At 49.9% G+C, this 23,060-nt stretch overlaps 1 protein-coding gene and 1 long non-coding RNA gene across 5 annotated transcripts in view; one reads left to right on the top strand and one right to left on the bottom strand.

The window, feature by feature from the left end:
• The window catches only part of ZHX2 (zinc fingers and homeoboxes 2), a 164,698-nt gene that overhangs the window by 32,786 nt on the left and 108,852 nt on the right, over positions 1-23,060 (top strand). The window lies entirely within an intron of this gene.
• On the bottom strand, positions 337-2,055 carry LOC147571860 (uncharacterized). Of its 2 annotated transcripts, XR_015246891.1 has the most exons (3): positions 1,861-2,048; positions 839-944; positions 337-724 (listed from the first exon to the last, which is right to left on the bottom strand). It is a non-coding gene; the product is annotated as an uncharacterized LOC147571860 (long non-coding RNA). The 2 variants fall into 2 exon arrangements; XR_015246890.1 differs by having other exon boundaries at positions 839-2,055.

The raw sequence follows: 23,060 nt of genomic DNA, 5'->3' as shown, positions 1-23,060 counted from the left end.
CCAGATGCCCTGTGGATGTTTCTGTAACTGTTGGGCTAGCCCAGTGACCCTGGCGATGTTCCAGTAGTGCTGGTGTTGGTGGGCACCCAGGTCCTGCAAGATCAGGCCAACACCATCAGTCAGGAGACCCCTGAGTTGAATCGGAATAACTCCCTCCTCCAGGAAGCCCTCGGTGGTCCCTACCTGCTCGGAACTCAAGGCACTTGTTGCCATGCCACCTTAAGGTCCTGCATTGCCTCCTGACACCTGGCACACAGCTCTCCTCCCATTCCCCGTTAGTCTCTCACGCAGGCGCAGAACCCCGCTTAAAAATGTGTCTTGCAAGGAGACTTGGCATCCAGGACGCGCCCCGGGAAGAATTTGTTTTTGTTTTAATGCCGAGGACGTTTGCATGAAAACAGGATCTTTGTTGCTTAGGAATTGATCAACTCCTGCTGCTCCTTCTCCCTGCTGAAGTGCCAGCCCCATATTTGTCACAGGCAAGCAAGTAACGGGACGGCCGGGACCTCCACAGATAGAGGGTCCTGGCTGTTCAGGGAGGGCTACAGAGGCCATGGGGTCCACAGAGAATCCGGAATCCTTCCTACGCTGAAAAGAGCTCACAGGTGAGAGGTGCCCTTGGCCGAAGAAGTGCCTCCTGAGTGAAGATTCTTTGTGGGTCTAGTTTGTCCTAGATGCTCAGGAGAGAAGAGAAGGGGCAACACCTTTAAGAAGGGGCCTCCACCTGCAAGGAGAAAAAAGGAACAAAGACAGCGCAGACGCAAGTGACAGGAACTGGTACGTAGAGCAGAGAGGTGGGAAGTGAGGAGCTGGACAGACGTGGGGGTCTGCTACTTACCCGTAGGGTCAGCATGGACGTGCTGCTTCACCTCTCTGCACCCCAGTTTCCTCACCTACAGAAGAACATCCATCTCTTGGGGGTGTTACGAAGATTAAATGAGATGCTATATGTTAAGTGGGTGGCATGGTGAACACTCAATAAAGGCAGACTCTTATTATTGATATTAATAATAACAATTCATAATAATACCAGATGCTCTCCATCCTAAGGAAGAGATATCCAGATGGCCACAAAAGGCTATTTAGAGAAAGGACTTGAACTTGATTTCACACAGCTGTGTCCACTGCAGACCATTCTTGAGGAGGTTGGAGAAACAGTCCACGAAATCGAAGTAAAATCGCCCACATGCCCGTGGAGGGGGGTTTTCCAGGCCCCCCCCCCCGCCCATTTGTGGCCCCGGCCTGGCCTGACAGGCGTCGGCCTAGAAGGGACAGAGATGACAAAAGCCTGGAGTGACAAGTCAACCCGTCAGGCCCTTCCTCTTGCCTCAGTGCTTGGTTTCTGGAGAGCAGGGGGGCGTTTATGTCCAAATGCCCACAAGAGGCCGGACACCTTTCTCTCTCTGCGCCCTTAATATATGCTAATCAAAGCTGAGAGCCTGCAGAAAATATCTGCTTGGCAAAGCCCTGCTCCCTCGCCTTGGCTTGCCCACCCTCCCTGGGCTTCCCCTCCCATCTGCCTATCCAAGGGCGTCCATAAATCCGGCTTTCGGAGCCCTCGGGGGCTGGCAGGGCTGCCGTGGACCTCAGTCACATCTCGATGGAAACAATTGAAAACCACTTGGCAAAAAACAAGGGGTGACCTAATGTTTCGTAGCAAGAATACATTTTTTCCTCGCCATTCTTATTCAAGCCCTGGAGAGAAAGCCGGCTGCTCTCCAACTCCTTCGGGCTGGGACCTCAGGGTTTCTTATTCCTTTCTCCCCGCTTTCTGACCACCCCCCAGGGGAAGCACAGGGAGGCCAGGCTCCCGGGCTGGCTGTGGCCCCCACGGCCATGGAGGAGCGGATCGGACCTTACCTTCCTGACTTGCCAGGCGGCCTGGGTCCCCTCAGAGGCAAGGCTATGGGCACAGGGGCCTGTGAGAGGCCCATATATGGAGCCTGGGGAATGTGGGCTCTGGCAGTCCGCCTGGAAAAAATGGCCGTGTTCTGAGGGCCAACTCTGCCGAATTATAAATAGCACTGCCTCCCTCCCCTTTCAGCCTGCTGTGTCTGTCACCGAGCCTTCATAGAGTAAGTTGGAGAGGACCGGACAGGACAAAGGGGCAGGCGGTGGGGAGGAGGGGGAGACCTACAGGACTACAGGACTTTCGGCAGCTGTCTTGAGATCGATAAAGAGAACGGTCACCAGACCGTGGGGCTGAGAGTAGACACATTTCAGGCAGCAGAGTGACTACTGGTTTAATACGTTTTTATAAGCCAAATAAATATGGGGGGGGGGGGCGGAGGAGAACTAAGGGAATGTTTAAGTACAGGAGATGGCTTTAGAGGAGGTTTTGGAGCTTTTAAAAAAATAATAACAATCAATTGCCTCAATATATGAAAGCTTTCTCTCTGGCTCCAAAAGGCCAGCTGTTGTGGCTTCCAAATCGGAACCTTTGGACAGGTGCCCACAAAGGCCCATCCTGGGAGTCTTCTCCCAGATGATTTCTCAGTGGGTTTTGGTATCTCCCTGACATAGGGGAAGCAGGGGCACTCACCCCTTCCCCACAAATGTCTGCACGTTCTTTTGCTCACCACGTCGAGGGTGATGAATTTGGAAGGTGTTAGAAAATAAAGAAAGGAGTGTGCAGCTCTGGCTGTAGAAGGCCCCCCCCCAGCGATTCACACCTGGGTGATAGTGATCGGTAGGAGGTGTTCCAGCAAATACTGAATTCTGGAGGAGGGGTGGGCTACTACTGCAAGGACCCGAAGTCCTGGGTCGTGCCCGTGACCGTGCTGGGTGCTCCTGGGGACCGATGGCCAGGTCTGCTGATTTGCTGCCCGGCCCTCCACGGTCAGAACTCCGAAGTCGGGTCTAGGGGGCTCCACTGAGGACGATGGGACTCAGGCGCCCGAGGTGTGTTGAGGGCCAGCACACCCCCACATGGGTGTCCGTGCCTCCTCGGTGAGAGAGCGGGCAGCGCTAACAGCGGTTGCTTGTGTCCTTTGCTGCAGTGCTTGTGGCCCTTTGTGGCCCTTGTGTCCATATCACAGATTTGGAAGTGGGCTTACCGATGGGTCTCTCCTCTCCTACCTTTTTATAATCCCCCTTTCCTGCGTGCTCCGGAGCTACGTGTGAAGTCAGACATGTTGAAAGAAAGCTTAAAGAGGAACAGACAAACCTTTGTGTCTTTTGGACACTTGTCAGTAGAAGATCTGCGGACCCCACAGAATTCAGGCAACCAGTCAGCATGGGGTGTGAGTGGGTGGACTTTGGAACTTGCCCTAGTGTTAGATTTGGAAGGCCCGTCCCAGGGAGTGGCTTGAAACCCGTGCCTCTGGAGCCCTAGGCGGGGGAGGTACCTCAGAGGCTGAGAGACAAAGGGCTTCCAGACTTTGGCCCATTTCAAGCAAAGTAGCTCCGCCCGTTCCCTGCTTTAGGATTAGACAGCATCATTTGAAAAGGGATGTCATGTCTTCAAAAGTGTGGGAACCAATGCTGTGGCTCTCTCTGTCATTTCAGTGCTAAGTAAATGATTGTGACTCTTGTCTCAGGAAGGGAAATCTCAGAGCGCTGGGACAGGGAGGGAACCACAGTGAGCATCTTTTCACCTCCCTTCCTTCGGCCACTGAGGCCCGGGGAGGTGATGGGATTTGTTGAAGGGATGTGAGTGGCAGGACCTGGGACTCAGAGCCACTGCAGGTGCTCGTAAAAGAGGCACGATGTGCCCTAAGCACCCCCAGTGGTGGTGTTTGATCCGATCAAGACAGACAGCTTCCCAGAGGAAGTGACACTGAGCCAAGATGAAAAAGATGGCAGGTGACAAGAAGGTGACGAGGGGCAGGAGGATTATCCAAGCAGAGGAACCACATGGGGGCTCGGGCAGGCAGTTCAGGGAAGCAGAGGCTTGGGAAAGGCGTTGGCTTTCATGGGAAGACCCCCCCCCCCCATCTGCCTGAGCTCACATCTCGCCTAGGGAACGAGGAAGGTGAACGGCGTTACCACCTGCCAGGCGAGGCCACGTTCTGTGGGCTTTCAGAGCGGTTCCTCTGGCGGACCCGGAGCCCAGCTTACCACGAACAGAGCCTGCTCCCCAGAGAGGTGTTTCTGCTGGAGCCCAGGCAGGATGGCGTGCTGGAAGGCTTGCTGCAGCAGGACTTGAATACATAATGTGCCTCCTCTGACTTGAGCTGTGAGAAAGTCCAGACGGCCTTCTCTAGACAGGAAAGGACATCGCAGGGACGGTGGGGTTTGCTCGCAGTGAAACTCCCTGTGGCTTCCTGGGGAGAATATTGGTCTTTTTCTCAGGGTGTGCACTTTGCATGAGCGTAGGCCCTGTTCGGGCCCCAGATCTTGTTTCTGGTCCCAGGGTGCACCATTTATTCCTTAATCAGAACTGAAGGGGGACTTGGGTACAAGATCCCCGGAAATGTGGACATTGATCGTTGTCACCCAGATGATACGCTTGAAAAAACAAATACATGTTCTTTGCAACATAACATCCTAGAAAAAGGATTCCTACTCTTTTATATTCTGCTCTCTGGGGAAAACCAGCACGGGCTAGTGCCGACTCATCCAATCATGGGCTTACCTTATCCTCAAGCTTCATGCATCCCACAGAACCGAGGGGGAGTCTGGGATGGCTCAGGAGAGTATGCAGAGGTTTACTAACTAGCAGTCAAGCAGAGAATTCCCAGTCACTCCCACTTGCTTTTTTTTTTTTTTTTTTTTTAAAGTAGGCTCCGTACCCAGCATGGGGCTTGAATTCACGACCCCACAACCCCAAGATCAAGAGTCACATGCTGTACTAACTGAGCCAGCCAGGCGCCCCTCTCCTACTTTCTGATACCCATTTGGAGGCGGGGACTTTCTGCACAAAATGCCTTACTCTGTATTCATGAGATTCATAGTCTCCATCCTGACATGCTAGCCTCGGTCCTGCGAGAGTGTGGTTCATGCTTCAGCTGTCTCTGGGCCAGGGTTTCTCAAAGTGTGTTCTGAGGAGCCTGTGTCCTGCGTGATGCTCTGGGACAAAGGGGTTGTGTTGTCATGTTAGTTTGGGAAATGCTGCCTACTGATTCATCTTGCATGTTAATTCTCTGTTCAGATGTCTACACCAGATATCTTCCCAGACCACCATTACCACCGCTGTCAACACCTATCTCCATACCCGTTCTGTTCCTCAGGGTCCTTTTATTTTTTGTTAAGTTTGTTTCTCAATTTTGAGAGAGACCGAGACGGCACCAGTAGGAGAGGGGCACAGAGAGAGGGGGAGAGAGAATCCCAAACAGGCAGCGCAGAGCAGAGCCCGATGCGGGGCTCAAACCCACAAAGCTATGAGATCTTGACCTGAGCCAAAACCAAGAGTTGGACGCTCAACCGACCGAGCCACCCAGGTGCCCCCTCCGAGTCCTTTTATATCCTGATGTTATATTTATCTGTTGAGTTTTGTATTGTCTGTTTCCCCCACGCTCACAATGCTCCACGCGCCAGGGACCTTGCCTGTTTTGTTCAGTACTGTATCCCTTGTGTCTAGAACACTGCCTGGTTCAATAAAATAATGTGTCATTGGACAGTGAACACATGAACCAACTGATATGTTCAAACCCGCAGGACTCTTCCATATAGAATTCTGTTTAATTTTATTTAGCTCGATATTTTTTCATACTTCTTCCCCCTTTTCTTCAAACGCCCAGCTCATCTCATCACGTAAGCCCAGGTCGAATTTGACCCTGAGAGGCCAGCTCTGACCATTCTACCAGGAGAAGCTGGCCTCCTTGTCCCACACTGTCTCATCACCAGGTTTCATTTTCTTCGTGGTTTAATGACCAGTGGAAATTGGCCTGTTCATCAGTTCTCTCCTAACAAAGAGTGTGTTAGTTCACTTCTCTGATCTGAGCTCTGTGAGGGCAGGGAGGTCATCTGTCCTGTTCACCACCGACTCCCCAGGGTTCAGAACAGTGCCTGGTAAGCGATGGGTAATGATTTGCTGCATGAATAGCCCTCTTTTCTGACTAACCCTTATCAGCAGCCCGTAGAATTTAAATTCCACCAAACACGCTCTGGGACAGGCTGTTTTCTGTCAACCCTCACAACCAGTTGCCAGTCATTACATTATGGTAGCTGCTCCTCTTCTTCATAAAACCACCAAGTGTCGGAACCAGAAGTGACATCAGAGGGTGTCTACACCCAGTGCTCTTGGTTTGTTGTTGTTGTTGTTGTTTTTAAGTAAGCTCCACGCCCAATGAGGGGCTTGAACTCATGACCCTGAGACCAAGAGTTGTGTGCCGTAGTGACTGAGCCAGCCATCCCCCACCCTCACCAGTGCTCTCGTTTTTCAGATAAATAGAGGCTTTGAGAGGGCAAGGGCTACCGGTTCAGGACTAGTCCCCCAGGGCTCCTGTGTCCTACTCGAGTTATCCTCCATTGTCTGTGTTCTAGGGCTGCTGTACCAAACTACCACAAGCTTGGTGGAGGTCACAAGTCTGAAATGGGTCTCACGGGGCTAAAATCAAGGTGTCACCGGGCTGTTCCTTCGGGAGGCTCTAGGGGAGAATCTGTTTCCCTGACTTTTCCAGCTTCTGGAAGCTGCCTGTGTTCCTTGGCTTATGGCCCCTTCTTTCATCTTCAAAGCAATGGCCTATTGAGTCTTTCTCAAACTGTGTCACTCTGACTCCCTCTTTCACTTCTGAGGACCTTCATGATTACATCGGGCCCGTCCAGATAAGCCAGGATCATCTCCCCATCTCTACGTCCGTAACCTAACCACATCTGCAGAGTCCCTCTTGCCACGTAAGATAACATATTCACAGGCACTGGGGATTAGGGCGTGGACCTCTTTGGAGGGGACGTTTTTCTCTCTGCCTCTCATCACACCATCTGCCCCTTGCTACACCCTCCGGCAGATGCGCGCTCTCCTCCCCACTGGGACTCTCAGCACTTTCTGCATCTGCTTGTCACATCACTTTATAGCTCGCCCAGTGTCTGGCTGCCTGGCCGGGCTGTGGCTTCCTCATGGGCAGGGCGCTCATCTCTGTACCCAACCGTTAGCACATTCCTGGCACTTAGGAAGCACGTAGGAAGTGCCGTTGCCTTGGCTGAGATGGATGTAGTCCACCTCCGTTTACTGCACCAGCCCCCTGCTTCCATTCACTGAACTGAAGGGGCCCCCCCAGCAGGTTCTGCTGTTTGCGTTTTGCCATGGGATCAGTCCACAAAGAGAGCAAGAGAGAGCCTGGCCCCAGCTTTGGTCTTCTGGCATATTAAAGTATGAAAAAATATGAGAACTGATTACTGTAAAACCTGCAAAATCTTTATATCAGCAAGTTTACTCTTGATATCCAGAATACTCTGCTATAGAACCGAGTTGTGAGTTTAGCACGAGGTTTACATTTAAAAGACTTTAAAAACTTTTTTAAAATTTTATTTATTATAAAGAGAGACAGCAGGGGAGAGGGGCAGAGGAAGAGAGAGAATCCCAAGCAAGCTCCACACTTCGCACAGAGCCTAACACGGGGCTCGATCCCACAACTCTGGGACCATGACCTGAGCCAAAACCAAGAGTTGGAGGCTCAACCAACTGAGCCACCCAGGTGCTCCTATATTTAAAATACTTAAATTCAGGGTATTGCACAGGTCTTAGAGTCTCTGATTCAGACAGCCTCATATAGTTTTGACATGGACTGTGTCAAAAGCTTCAATTTATGCCCTTTTGTGAGTGAGAAGCCTGGTCTGAGGAGCCCTCCCGTTCACACCCCCAGGCCTCCAGACCTTGTGAGAGGTTCCACTTTGGAATAAAGGCTGAAGGAAAAGTCCCTGGGATGTGGCTTAATATTTAGTATCAGACCTTGAGCAAGTCACATGCTTCATCCAAACATTGTGTATTCAGCTGTCAGCGAGGGGCTTGGAGCCCACGACTTCTAGGTTCCCTTTTCACCAACATCCTGTTACCTGGAGGGATCTGTGATAGATGCCGCCACCTGGTTTCTGGTCCGAATGTAGCCATGAGGAAGGTTTTGCTTCTGGCCCGGGCCAGTAAGTGATGGCATCACTGTCCTGCCTTTCACAGACATCCTGGAAGATTCCTTCCACTCTCCACAGTATTCTGAACCTGGCAGAATCCTAGAGGTTCTCCACCATGGAGAGATCCTGTCCCTCTTCTTATTATTATTTTTAATGTTTATTTTTTTGAGAGAGAGAGAGACAGAGCGCGAGTGGGGAGGGGCAAAGAGAGAGAGGGAGACACAGAGTCTGAAGCAGGCTACAGGCTCCAAGCTGTCAGCTCAGAGCCCAATGCAGGGCTTGAACTCATGAGCTGTGAGATCATGACCTGAGCTGGCGTCGGACGCTTAACCGACTAAGTCACCCAGGCTCCCCAGAGGTAGGGTGGTTTCTTATCTAGGGTCAGTGCAGACTGAAAAAAAGCCCTGATTTTGAAGCATCTTTGATGGCTTTTAGAAAGAAAACAGGACCAAAAAAAAAAAAAAAATCATAAACAGTTGAAAACAATATGTATGTTTCTGTGTTATGTGGTTTTCTATATGTTCTGTTTCACAATAGAATACATTTTAAAAGTCACAAGCAAACAGCACTGAATAAACGGGGTTTCAGGTCCACAAGGCAGCCAAGAACCCGTTACTCCCTTTCTAAGACTGTTCTGTTTTAGGCTGTTGTTCTTCCGCCCCCCTCCCTCCAGCCCCCTGCCTCACCCTACAGCAGCCATGTCTTGGGCTGGTCCATCCACCAGGTCATTATGATGGTCCTCCTGTATTGAAAACACTGTGTACCCCCAAGTTGCCCTTGATGACACACAGTGTGATATGGGAAAAACAGCCCAGACCCTGATGTCCAGCAGAAACCTGGATTCAAGTCTGCCCTTGTCTGCTGTCTCTTCACCTCTCTAGGCCTCAGGTTCCTCACTAGCAAAGCAAGGGGCCTATCCTATGTTAGGCTTGCAAACTCAAGTGCATACGAAGTCAGGCAGGTAAAAGGAATGAGGAAGGCGAGCCAGAAGTAAGGAATGGGGAGTGTGGCAACTTTGACAAAATCGAAAATTCCACGCCCAGTCCAAAAGGGACACTCGCCACTGAACCCCAACAGACTGTTCCCAGGCAGGAATATGGACTTAGGGATGCCAGACAGCTACCTTTTGTTTTTTGTTTTGTTTTGTTTTGTTTTAATTTTTTAATGTTTATTTATTTTTGAGAGAGAGGGAGACAGAATGTGAGTGGGTTAGGGGCAGAGAGAGAGGGAGGCACAGAATCCCAAGCAGGCTCCAGGCTCCAAGCTGTCGGCACAGAGCCTGATGCAGGGCTTGAACTCACAGACTGCGAGATCATGACCTGAGCCGAAGTCGGACACTCAACCGACTGAGCCACCCAGGCGCCCCTACCTTTTGTTTTTCCAAGTTGGAAATCTTGGTTTAAAAAAAAAAATGTTTATTTATTTGGAGAGAGAGAGAGAGAGAGCATGAGCGGGCAAGGAGCAGAGAGGAGAGAGAGAATCCCAAGCAGGCCACGCGCTGTCAGTGCAGAACCCAACACGGGGCTCAAACTCACAAACTGTGAGATCATGACCTGAGCCGAAATCAGGTGTCAGACGATCAACCAACTGAGCCATCCAAGTTTCCCTGAAATCTTGGTTTTTATAAGACATTTCCAAAATGCTTAACGCATAGTGTAGCTCAAAGAAAACACGTCTGAGAGCCAAATCCAGCCCCAGCCACCTGTTTGCAAGCCTCGGGCCAGAGATTTGGTAGCTTGCAACCCACTCTGATACATGGGGATGCCGCCATGCATGCCTTACTTTCTGTGTGCCTGGATGTGTGTTTCTCTCATTGCAATCAAGGCACATACTGTCCCTGGAAGATAGTAGGTGCTCAATTAATGATAGCCATAAAGGACTAGATCCACATGTCGTACTCCCGTGTACCGCCCCACACGAATACACACCAGGACTAGCACGCGTATACAAGTAGTCCCCGGGCGTTTCTGCTTACTAAATACGCAAGAACAGCAACCTTTAATGATATCATGGAATCGTAATGATGGAATTATGGTAATGATACCGTGGAATGATATCATGGAGTAGACTGACCTACAGCCTCTAAGAGGGTCCCCTCATGTGTGGTTTATGCTCTTCCTGATGTAGTTTCTGCAGGTAAGAGAAATGGAGTCCTGCTGGGTTATGTCCTCTGTCAAAGGCCATGGTGCAGCAGCCCCCTCTCCCCATCTGGCACCCAAAGAAATTTATTCCATCAAGCCATGAATTTCTCCCTCACCCTTTCCTTTCACCCTCCTTCACTGTCCCCTACTCACCAGGAGGAGGTAGCAGACAACTCAAGGACACATCTCACTCACCGGGGGCGGGACATGGGCTTCGGTGGAAAAGAAGCCCGTTATACCCCAGATCTGTGGCTGTGAGGGTGAGCGCACCTTGTGCAGCTGAAGGGAGCACAAAGAAGCACTTGAACCCAGTGGCATCAGCCTGCCTGTCTTCACTGGAGGGAGAATGGGCCGTTATTCCCACTGTGCCCTATTCCCACCAGCTCTCCGCCTAACCTCCAAGCAAGAGAGGCCCCACTTTCCAGCAGGTTTCTCTGCTGGACACTCCAGCAACATATTAGCATATTTTGCATTAAAAAGGACTTGGAAAATGAATTAAATGATTGGCATGGTGTTTTCAAAAGGGTTTTCCAAACTACTAGTGATTGTGTGGTGTTAAAATTCACCACTCCTGCCTGAAATGCCCTGAGCCTGGCAGCCAACTCAATCAGGAGACATCGCACCAGGCGGGGCGTATTTTAAGGCTCGTGATACCCGGTGATTGCCTGAACAGTACCTGGAGACTTGCTAAAGAGAACCTTGTCCTAGTTTTTCAGCAAGCCGGCAGTTCATTTTCCTTCCTCATGGAGCCGAGATTTACGCCAGTTCAGAATCTCTTTTTATGAGAGGGTCTGGGTCAGCTCCGGAACAGTCTGTTGAGGCTCCAGGCTGTGTAGACAGTATCCAAATGCAGACAACAAGCTAACAGAGGTGGAGCTTGGGGGACGGGTACTGGGTTGGTCACTCATGGCACTGCTCTGGCCACGGGGGCTCTGTGTAGGGGCACGAGTGTGGCAGAAGCTTCTAGAACGTGCTTTGACAAATGCTGCTCTGGTCCAACCTCTTCATTTTTCAAGTGAGGGAGATGAGACCAAGAAAGACTATTACTCGCCCGGGGTCAGAAGCCATTTTTATTCTTCCTTGAAAGCGGGATTCAGATCCCCTGACTCTTAATCCAGGTTTGTCGTTTTTGCAGGTGCAGAGGAAAGAAAAATTAAGGGGCACCCGGCTGGCTCAGTCAGTGGAGCGTGTGATCTTAGGGTTGTGGGTTCAAGTCCTACATTGTGTGTAGAGATTACTTAAAAAGAAAATCTTACAAAAAAATTAATTGGGAAATAGGGGTGTGGGGCTGGGTAGGACTCCCGGAGGGAGATTAGGAAGTCCAAGATGGAGGATGACAAGCTGTGGGAGAGCCTTAGGCTTTTTAGAATAACAGTTGTTACTAACATCATAATTAACCGTGAAAATGGTAATAGTTGCTAACACTTGTGTGCTTTCTCTGTACCAAGCGCCGTGCCAAGAGCTGGCCTGTATTACCTCATTTGACCCTCCTAACAACTCTGTGAAGCAAGGGTTAGTACTCATGCAACCCCGTTTTACAGATGAGAAAACTGAGGCTCAGAGATCAAGCAACCAACCTAAGGTTACCCAGACCTGCCTGCAGCATCAGAATCTGTACAGAAAAAGAGAGCATCCATAAGCAAATGATCAGGAAAAGGTAGCATGAGGCACACAGCTACCAGGCAGAATTAAGAACAGAGACAGGATGAGGGAGAAAAGAGTGGGGACCGAGGAGAGCGCCAGGGGCACCCAGAAGGTGCTGGTCAAGAAAGCAGAGTGAGATGCAGTGTGGATGGAACGGGGCTCTGTGACCTGGGCTCCCATGTCTGTGCAGGGAGCAGCTTTGGCCCAAGAGCAGAAATATAGACCTGGAGCTCAGGAGAGGAATCACACAAAAACTCCTGGTTTTTCAGGAACTGGAGGGGGGAAGGAAGAGAGAGAATGCCTGGATAATAGAGTGTGTGTGTGTGTGTGTGTGTGTGTGTGTGTGTGTGTGTGTGTGTAGGAGGACCATACGCATACACACCCTCACACACATCCCTCAGGAGTGACTTGTAAGGAGAACGTGTCCTCAATCCAGCTCAGCCTGGGATGAAGGAAGAGGTGCCTGATCAGAAGGGAGACTGGAGGGGCGCCTGGGTGGCGCCGTCGGTTAAGCGTCCGACTTCAGCCAGGTCACGATCTCGCGGTCCGTGAGTTCGAGCCCCGCGTCAGGCTCTGGGCTGATGGCTCCGAGCCTGGAGCCTGTTTCCGATTCTGTGTCTCCCTCTCTCTCTGCCCCTCCCCCGTTCATGCTCTGTCTCTCTCTGTCCCAAAAATAAATAAAAAACGTTGAAAAAAAATTAAAAAAAAAAAAAAAAAGAAGGGAGACTGGAATCAGGGAAGACAGGGACAGCTATGCCCCATGCCTGTATCCACCAGTGCCTGGCTAAAGGCATCTCAGGAAGTGTCATCCTATAACTCCCCTTGTCTGAGCAGAGAGCCCCCCGCCGCATGCTGTTGGGAGAGGCGGCTCAGTGGGTGTGGGCTGAAGCAGGCTGCAGGACAAAAGACGGAGGGGTAGAGGGCTGCCCCCTGAACGGATGAGTGGTTTATCTCATCTCGTGTATTTTTCCCTCCCCTTCTTGGGGCTGACAGATCATATATGTGAATGGGCTTCTGGATGACTAATGACAGATGATTCTCACTGGGAATACAAACAAAGTATAGTGGGTCTGGGCTCTACCAGGGTCTTGTGGGCTGGCTTTTATTTCACACAGAGTATCTAAAGGTGGCAGATAACAATTCATATACCCTACACGTTGAGGGCACCGATCTTTTTAAAAGTAATTAAGACACTCTATTTCAGCAAAAAGTTAGAAAAATGTCCTATTACCTTTTAGTCTCATTAAAGGGCCTCAAGAACTTTTAACAGTGGTTAGAATTTCTGTGCTTTTCCACATTTACTTAACGTGCTGATAGTCCCTTCAAAAGGATATGCACGGGTACACATATAAATGAGAAAGAAAGGAAGAGGAAGAACAGTATGAAAACCCTCCCACCCCAGTCTAGGAGCTGGGCAAGAAAGCCTCTCTGCCTGAGCTCTGCTGGGGTCTGAGTCCATTTGGACTGCTACAATAAAAATACTATAGACTGGGTGTCTTGTAAACAGCAGAGACGTATTTCTCACAGTTCTGGACGCTGGAAGTCCAAGGTCAAGGCACTGGTGGATTCAGTGTCTGATGAGAGCCCGTTGCCTTCTCACTGTGTCCTACATGGCAGGAGAGGTGAGGGGTCTCTAATAAGAGGTGATAAGGGCACTAATCCCATTCAGAAGAGCTCCACGACCTAATCATCTCTCAAAGTCCTCACCTTCTAATACCATCACACTGGGTGTTAGGATTTAACATAGAAATTTTAGAGGGACACAAACTTTCGGTATAGCAGGGACCAAACATAGAAGACTGAGTCCACCTTCAAGTGCTAAGGAATGTAGGGTTGGAAACGAAATGTACAAGCAAAGGCATGGGACAGTTGCAAGGCAATAGCCCCAGGACTGAGGGCTCTGAATTTTAAGAGTGCAGAGAGGATACAAAATAAGTGACCCCAGATGGAATTCACCTTGACAGGTTTTCTGCATATAAAAGGTAAAGTTTGGAGTGCTGTTTTGAAGGAGGAAAGGCCAGCTGAAGGAAACGGCACAGATTGTAGAGAACCCATTGGTGCTGACGATGTGGGTTTTGCTCTCTAGACCGGGAGAATCTGAACATGCCATTTTGACAGACTTACCATGTTCAATTTTGAGTGTGACTGAACATCCAAAAGAAAGGCCCCTGAGCAATGAGCTCTGTTTGCTCGTATGGAGTCTGCTAGCCCCCTGCAGCCCAGCATGGTTCAGATGCCTGCCCTCTTTTCTAAAACAAGAGCCAGTTTAGTGAGGTCACCTGCTGGTCCCCTCATTTGCATTCGGTGGTCAGAGCTGGTCAGGGTGTCATTCAGACAAATTAATTTCGCAAAGTCCTCATGGGTTTACAGGTAGGGGGATGAAGGATGAGAATGTGAGATGTAAAAAATGCATTTCAGAAATGCCATCCCATTAGAGCTTCATTTCGGTCCCTTGGGGTGGCCACCAAGTAAACAGCTTAATTTCCATCCCTGCTGGAGGTGCCGAATGCAGCATTCACACTTGCCAACAGATAAATGTCTCCTGTCTCTGGCGGTGCTTAATGGCTTTTAGTGGAGTTAAGGCTGGGAAGAAAGGGACTGACTTTCTCTTATTGGGTAAAGCTGAAACACTGGGGAGACAATCCCTTTTCAGACAGATCCTTTCCTTCTCAGATTACTGAGCCACAGCCCAGCCAACTCTTTTTCAGCTCTTTCAGGTAAAATGGGAGACAGAAGCCACCCAACTGAGGTGCAGGCGGTGGGGGGGGCTGTGACATGCTGGTGTTTGGGATTTGTCAGCTGAGAGATTTGCATTTCTAATAAGGGCCGAGTCCAAGTGTGCCTCAGCCCTGTGGCTGCCCTGTCTCTTTAGCTCTCCGAGTGCTCAGTTTGCTGGCACCCAGGGAAGGATCTTCAGCTTAAATAAATCGCTGTGCAGAGAGAGAGGAAAGCAGAGGGTGGTGGGGCATCGGGGGCGCCTTCTGGTGCGAGCCTTTAAGGTCCTGTATGTAACAAGCTGCAGAGCGCCCTGGCGAATATTCCCTGTGCACCTGTACCTCACATGCCCTTTGTCTACATTTGTTTTTAAAGATTTTATTTATAAGTAATCTCTGCACACGACCTGGGGCTCGAACTCACAACCCCGAGATGGAGAGCATGGAGATGCATGCTCTACCAAATAAGCCAGCCAGGTGCTCCAAGAAACTTATAAAATGTTGCTCTCTGAGATTGTGAGATTCATTGTCATTTCTCTGAAAAGAACCAGGCATGTCTATCCCAGTGTTATCTACATTGGCAGAAAATTGGGAGAAGGAAACCTACGTCCTCTAAGAGATGAAGAGTAAAACAAATTCAGTGGTTAAATAAATGAACGATTAAATAAGTAGCAGAAACCAATACAGCAAGTCTACTTAGTAGTGTGATTTTTTTAAAAGTCGTTAAATGTTAGGGGTGCCTGGGTGGCTCAGTCAGTCGTGTCCGACTTCAGTTCAGGTCATGATCTCACAGTTCGTGAGTTCGAGCCCGGCATCGGGCTCCATGCTGACAGCTCAGAGCCTGGAGCCAGCTTCTGATTCTGTGTCTCCCTCTCTCTCTGCCCCTCGCCCACTCGCACTCTCTCTCTCTCTCTCTCTCTCTCTCTCTCTCCCCCCCAAATAATAAACATTTAAAATTTTTAAAAAATAAAAAATGTTTAAAGATTAAAAATTAAAAAAAATAAAAGCATTAAATGTTAAGTGAAAAATGCAGGATATTTACTGTATACTGTATATAGTTTTTATTTTTAAAAACACGATGTAGATGGAAATACGGCAAGACGTTCAACAGTTAGTTCCTAGACATGACATCAGAGATGATTATTTTTCTTCCTTTATTGCTATATTGCCTACAATGGCTTTTTTTTCTGATTCTAGAAGTTAAATGTCGAAGCAGGAAACTATCATATTCCCTCTTTTCTTTTGTTTCTTTTCCTTTCTTATCTCCTGGCATGGGAACATCAGCTTTGCTGTCACTGGGACCATCTAGGTGCTGCCCAGCCAAGCCTTCAGTTGCTAGCAGGGAACAGAACTACAGGAGCACAGGACAAAACTTGAACGTACCTAGTCCCCCTCACCTGCCATTTACTCTGCCTTGAGTTCATCTGAACCCTTCTTGAACTTGTTTATATTTTTAGCTCGTACTGCCTCTCAGGCCCAACAAGTTCCATGTGTTTTCCACCCGCCGTGTGAAGTGGCCGAGGCCTGCCTGTCGCGTATCCTCGGATGACCTCCTTCCCACGCCAAGGGGTCCTCCCCGGTTTTGCACTTCTAGCGAACAAAATAAGAACAGCGAGGACACGTGCACAATTAGCCAAGCACCCGTACAGACATAATCGATTTTGTAGAACTGTTGAACCTGGTGTTGAGAGAGACCTCCGAAATTGTTGAGGCCGGTGTTTTCCTCAAAACTCACATAATGACAGTCACTATTTCCAGAAACCAGTGGAAATTGTACAGTACCCAGGATACGGTGGCACTGGCTGCCTAAAAATATCACAGGGCTGTGTGTGTGGTGGTGGGGAGGGGTATTTTGGCTTTGGCCCTGGGCAGGAATCGAATAACAATGGTCACCTTGTTTTGATCAGGGACTCCGGCATTTCTACAAGTGCTTTGCTATTTTGTTAATGGAGAAACTAATTAATGTATGAGAGACAGAATCTTTAAAAATTTGGCACATGGAGAAGGAGGACATTGACGGGACTTTGCTAATCTGGGCCAGACCTGTGAGGCGGAGAGGGCAGGAATATTCCCGCATCCCGGACAGAGGAGCAGGAGGACCCCGGAGCAGCCACCTGACCCCAGCTGAGGAGGCCAGCTCACGGAGGCGTGGGCCTGGACCCAGGCTGTCCAGCTGTAAGGCCTCGGCTGTCTCCAGGGCGCCTCTTCTCTCTCTGTTTAAACCAAGCCCCTGAGATACGTTACCTGCACTGGGAATAATTTAATAGACTTTGGATTCGGGCACGCTCCAACAGTGGTCTTCCTGTCCAGACTGAGTCGTCAGTCTGGAAAACGATTGATTAGTTTCGTGGCCTTTCTAGATCCTTCAGTCTTTCCCAACTGTAGAAACACGGGCTTCCGGATTCAGTAGGGTACAGAGGGAAAGACGGTGGGCTCTAAACTCCGAAAGCCCGGGTTCAAATCCTGCCTCCCTCCCTCACCGGTCCACAATCCCAGGTTAAACTTCCCAACTGTAAAATGGGAATATTGATAGTATCTGCCTGAAAGGGACTTTGTGAGGATCGGGCAACACACTGAATGAAAAGTGCTTGTCCAGTGCCTGGCGCCCAGTATATACTCCGTGAAGATGAGTCGTGGCCTCTGATGTCATCATTGTTATTGTCGGTGTCCCATGAAAGGACCATAGTTAGGACACACTGCCAGCTTTGAACCCGTTTTGCTTTGCCAGACCAGTGGCAGTTACCCCATTGGCTGTGTCGCTTCCTTTATCCTTTAGGGGAAAACAACCCAGTAGCTCCTCATTCACCCAGTTCCCGTTTCAAAGGGAGCAAAGCAAGGCCCAGATGACCTGCCCTACATGACTTGCTCAAGGTCACACGGCTCGCTGGGGCAGAGCGGGAGAAAAGAGCTAAATCTAGAGCTCTTCACTCCGCAGGGCCCTGTTCCCTCTACGTGTCTCCTTTAATCCTCCAGACCAGGAAAATAGGGAGAAACGAGAGAAAGAAAGAACCAGATCCCCAGGAACCCTCGTTTGGATCGCTGAGCAGTCACTGCATGCCTGCTGCTTGGTTAGTGTCTTTCTTTCATTTAGGAGCTTTAGATGCCGGTGAGGATGGGAGCCCCCCGATGGTTCCCGTTTCGCTTTCCTCCCTTCCTGCCTTCACCTGACTGCGCTCTGCATGAACCTCAGAACCTCGGGCGGTGGGTGGATGACGGACACAAGGAAGAAGCATGGAGTTGGCTGGTGGTTTCTTGTTGGTATTAAGCCCTTGTCCCCACGTGCTGGCTCCAGAGGGGCATTACAGGAATCCTCTGAGGCTCACGCCCATCTCCGGCTCTGCTGAAAGCCTCCTTGCCTGAACCAGCCACTTCCTGAGCCCACCTTTTTTTTTTTGAGAGAGAGAGAGAGAGAGAGAGAGAGAGGAGAGAGATAGCACGAGTGGGGGAGGGGCAGAGAGACAGGGAGACACAGCATCTGAAGCAGGCTCCAGGCCCTGAGCTGTCAGCACAGAGCCCAACATGGGGCTCAGACTCTTGGTCTGCAAGATCATGACCTGAGCGGAAGTCAGACAGTTAACCGACTGAGCCACCCAGGCGCCCCTTCCTGACCCCACCTTTGAGGTGTCAGACATCCTGGGGCCACAAAACTGAAGGAGCCTCACTTCCTGCCTTCCAGGGGCTCACCAGTGGGGCAAGTTAGGCACAGACTGTGAACCAAATCACGGGAGGATTTGTGCACATAAGGGTTTGGGGAAGTGCATTCCAGGCAGAGGAAGGTTTGAGCAAAGACACTAAGGTGTCACCTTGCACAAAGTGCTTCAGGGTTGTCTGGTTGCTTTGAATATGTTTCTTCTGTCCTGGCTGGACTATAAGTGCTTCTAGCAAGAAATCACAGTGAGTCCTCCTCTTTCTTCTTAGCCCCTGTGTTCGTGGGGGCTGTTGACAGATTGGAAAACACCTTCAACTGTACAATTCTTACTTGACTTGCTCAGCAGCTTTGTGGGGTTAGACTTTATTTCCATTTTAGAGATATTTAAACTGAGGCCTTGCAAAGGTGACTTGGTGGCTCAACTCCTTAGTGACCGAGCCTAAATTTGCACTCAAATCTGAAGTCTGATTCTAACTTCACCATGGATCTCACCTTTAATTGGTCAACACTCGGGAAAGGGGCCTGAATTCAGTGTTTGACTAAGAGGGAGACACAGGAGCAAGAGTCATGGAGCTCAGTAGAAAGGGCAGTGGCTTCAGAAGGGAGGCCCCTGGGGGCACCTGGGTGGCTCAGTTGGTTGAGCGTCTGACTTCAGCTCAGGTCATGATCTTGTGGTTCGTGAGTTCAAGCCCCGCATTGGGCTCTGTGCTGACAGCTCAAAGCCTGGAACCAGCTTCCGATTCTGTGTCTCCCTCTCTCTCTGTCCCTCCCCCACTCATGCTTTGTCTCTCTCTCTTTCTCTTTCTCTCTGTCTCTCAAAAATAAACATTGAAAAAAAAGAAGAAGAAGAAGGGAGGTCCCTGGCTTGGGTCTCAGCTCTGCCAAGCATGGGTTGCAAGGACTTAGAATAGTCACTTCTCTTTGAGACTCAGTTTCCCTGGTTGGAAAATGAGAAGGTGGTAGGAGATCCCAACTCATAAATCCGTAGAGCTGGGATCAAGAACCTTGGTGTTCAGTAGCTTTCTTCTGTCTCAGCCCCCAGCCCCTCCCTAGCTGCCCCCAGCCCCTGGTTCCGTCCAGCCCCTGTGCTTTCCCCTCTCCAACAAACCCAATCTCTATCTAGCTCAGTGGAATCACCCAGGGAGCATGTTCAAATGCTGAATCTGAGGACTCTGAGTCCCTGGAGATGGGCCTGGGAACCTGCATTTCTTCCCTAACCACGCCTAGGAAATTTTGATCATCAGCCAGACTTGACAGTTTGTGCCTAAGCTCGGTAGTTCTCAAACTTGAGTGGGGATCAGAATCACTAGGGGGGCTTATAAAATGACTGAGCCCCAGCTCCAGAATTTCTGATTTCGTAGTTCAGGAGCAGGACCCACCAATTTGCATTTGGAACAAATTCCCAGGTGATGCAGCGGCCACCCTTTGACAACCACTGCCCTGGCTGATTCTCTGAGAGCCTAACTAGCAACAGCAAGGGAATCTTTACTCATGGGGAAGCCCCGTCAGCACATGAACTTTTTTCACAGAGACCTTTATAATTATTTAGATGACCAGAATAGAAGCTAGTGTTGGCTGTGACATATGCTTCATACCAGGCCCTGTGCTAAATGTCTGGAGTCAGTGTTTCTTGTTATTATTATAGGATTTTGCAGATTCAGAATTAGAGGATCCATTAGATTGAGTGCTCATCTCAGATTGCGCCTACGACCAAGGCAATCAGGACTTTCTAGAGCAGTGTTCCGGCTAATTTCCTTACCCCACGAGGCCTCTCTGTACTGTGTCAGCCATGATGGATTCTGTTACGGGCATTTCAAGCCAGATCCAGAGAGGGTTCACCATGCAGGTTGGGAGTGGTACTGCTGGTCAGAGGAGCCTGGAGCCTTTCGTTAGTTCCCCACAAATGGTACCCTGCTGTTAGTGGCCTTTGGCCCATACCTGCGGGACAGCGTGACTGTCCCTCATCTCATCATCTACCTAGCCCACTTCTAGGGGACCCTTCACGGACCCACAGGGTGTTGCGTCTGTAGCTCGTAGCTCCTGGGGTAAACACTGGGCTCTGCTGCTGGGTCTCAGAAGACCACCAGCCGGGTGGGGCTCTGCCTGGGTTCTGGCCCGGCTGATGTTCCGTTTGCCCGTAACAGCCTTGGAAAAGAACTGTTGGTGTGAGATCCCAAGAGACATTCAGCAGATACAGATGGAGAAGGTTGCATCATAACTCGAACTCTGGCGCGTCTTTATTGGCGAGCTTCTTTCCCCCTGACTTGTGAAGATTCGTCCATTGTTTAACAGCAGGTTCCCTGATTTGTGAAGAAATGTAGGACAGAGTAATTAGAGAGGAAATCCAAGTGGTCATGAGGGCTCGTTCCACCCTTAGGTCTTTATTCTCACAGTTCGCCAACACACACACACACACACACACACACACACACACACACATCATGCTTGTGTGCGTGGTCTGTTATTGTTTTATTTCCCCGATTATTTTTACATCTGGCAGGAATCTCAGGGGTCTCAGGAAGTCATCCAAGTTGTTCATGCCTTTCATGCAGTGTCTTTTACTTCCCCTACCTGTGCTCTTGGCTCTGTGGAGAAAAGGGAGGAAGGAGGGCAGGAAAGACACTGATGCTTCAGGGGGGCCAGAGGCCTCCACACAGAGGCTCAGAGTGTTATCCTTTCTGTTTTAAGCGGATTGACATGCCCCCTTGAAGGCAGCTTGGTGGAGTCAGCTGACTTTGGAATTGGCTTTGAACGCTACAGCTCTACTCAGGATCCTCCATTGAACCAAGCCACCTTCTCCGAGCTTCAGGTGGCCAGTCCGACCTGCCCGTCTCCTCTGAGAGGTTGTGAAAGAAAAGAGATGGTGGCTATGAGAGCGTCTCTCCCGTCTGAGAGGGGAAAGGGATTCTAGAAACCTAGGTGTTTTACTTTACTAATGAGAAAGCGGGGCGCATGGTGGTCCAGCACTTCCGGGGCAAAAGAGCAGGATTGGAAGCAGAAGCAGGGCATTGCCGTGGTTGTGTTTCCTTCCGTGAGTCCTTTGTAAACAGCGAGCAAAGTGAGTGCAGAAGCAGAAGGAAAACGATAGGAATCTCTGGCCAGAGCACCTTCCCCAGCTTCTGAGACAGCATGTCGTGACCAATCACTCGGTTTCTTTGTGTGTGTGTGTGTGTGTGTGTGTGTGTGTGTGTGTGTGTGTGTGTGTGTGTCTGTTTCGGTCTGTCGGTCTCTCTCACACACACAGACACGTCTCTTGGTTTAAATAGAAAAAGGCAGTGACTGCTCTTCACAGGAGAATTACTCTGTTTCACTGATCAGTGGGAAATCCATTGGGCATCATCTTACTCGGCAACTTATTTTCCAAGACATGAAGGAGTGAAGCTTCAAGTCAGGGAGACTCCACTGCCTGAGCTCTCTGGCATCCATGGGCTTGTGGCCTTGTACTTGACTCAACCCCCAGCCCCCTAGTCTCCCTGTGCCCCTCCCACAGATAGACACATTCCCGGTCCTGTTGCCCCCAAACATACATAAGGGTGAAATCGGAGAACATGGGCTATTAAAACAGACAGAGGATCAGAACTGTTTCTCACTAGCAGTGTGACCTTAGGCAGGTCACTTAACCTCTCTGAGCTTCAGCTTCCTCATCTGGACCATAGTAATAGCCCATTACATTGAAGTGAGGCTTCACCTTCACAGCGGAGAAGGATAAAAAGTGCTCAATACCGGGACGGACACAAAGTAGCGGCCCAATAAACATTAATCTGCCACTATTGCAAATGTTGGAGGGATACTGAAGATCACGTGATTGCTGTATCATTTTCGTAAGGGAATTGACTGGTTTATCATGTAAATGAGATCTCACTAGGCCTCCAGCAATCTGGCTGCATAGTTAAAGCTCTAATTTTCTACCCAGGGAAGAACAAATATTGTCCAAGTGTTAAGCACTCCATAGCTGAGCTGTTATCTCTGCAATACTGAGATGCTCCCGTGGTACTTTTCAATACTACCTTGTGCGCATAAATATCCTTGTATCTGAAAAGGATATAAAATTGCAAATAATAAAAGGATACTGATACAACAGAACTGGACACCATGAAAACAGGAGTAAAAACACAAAAGCCCAATTGTCAACGGGAGAGAGGTTACATTATGCTGCACTTTCTAGTTTACAAAGCACTTTTTTATAATCCCCATGCCCCAGCGGCCTCACAGCCGGCCTGGAAGGTAGATATCATCTCACCCAATCTGCAAGCGGGAGAACGGGGTCTCGGGAGGAGAGCCGTCATGTGAGTAGGAAAGACAGACAGCAGCCACATCCTCCCAGGCCTTGTAGGACTTAGGAAAGGAATGTGAGCAGTTCTGAGTTCAGTGGAAAGCCTTCGAAGGTATAAGCAGGACAGTGTTGCAATGTGGTCCACGTTTTCAGATGATATCTTGGTGGGGGGGGGTGGAGAAAGAGCAAAAGTGGAAACAGGGAGGCCACTCGGGAGGTGGCTGTGGAAGTTCAGGCGAGAGAAAGAGAAGTGGATGGGTTGGAGATGGAGGCCAGGAGCCAGCCTTCCGGTGGACTAGATATGGATGCTAACGGAGAGGGGAGAAGCGAGGATGGCCCTCAACTCCCTGGTGGGTCGCTGGGTGGCTGGTGATCTGATGGGGCATCTGCAGAGGAACAGGTTTCTGAGGTGGGGGGCGGGGAATCGGGAGATCCATTTGCATTTATTTTTGGAAGGAGGATGTATTTCCCCAAACACTTGGTCCTCTGATGGCAAAGAGCTGGTCGTATTCACTTGCTCCTGGATGTTGAATAAATGCTTTCAGTGAGCAGGGTGAGCTCAGGCCCATCCCCAGCAGCCTGTCTGTAAAGAATGCTGCCCCTGGCAAGGCTCCATGTTCCTTCAGCCTCCA

This window comes from Puma concolor, chromosome F2 (assembly GCF_028749965.1).
Source record: "Puma concolor isolate L17-30 chromosome F2, mPumCon1.1.hap2, whole genome shotgun sequence".
NCBI classification, from domain to species: domain Eukaryota; kingdom Metazoa; phylum Chordata; class Mammalia; order Carnivora; family Felidae; genus Puma; species Puma concolor.
The sequence above is the reverse complement of the archived record's forward strand: the minus strand, read 5'-3'. Positions and strand labels throughout refer to the sequence as shown.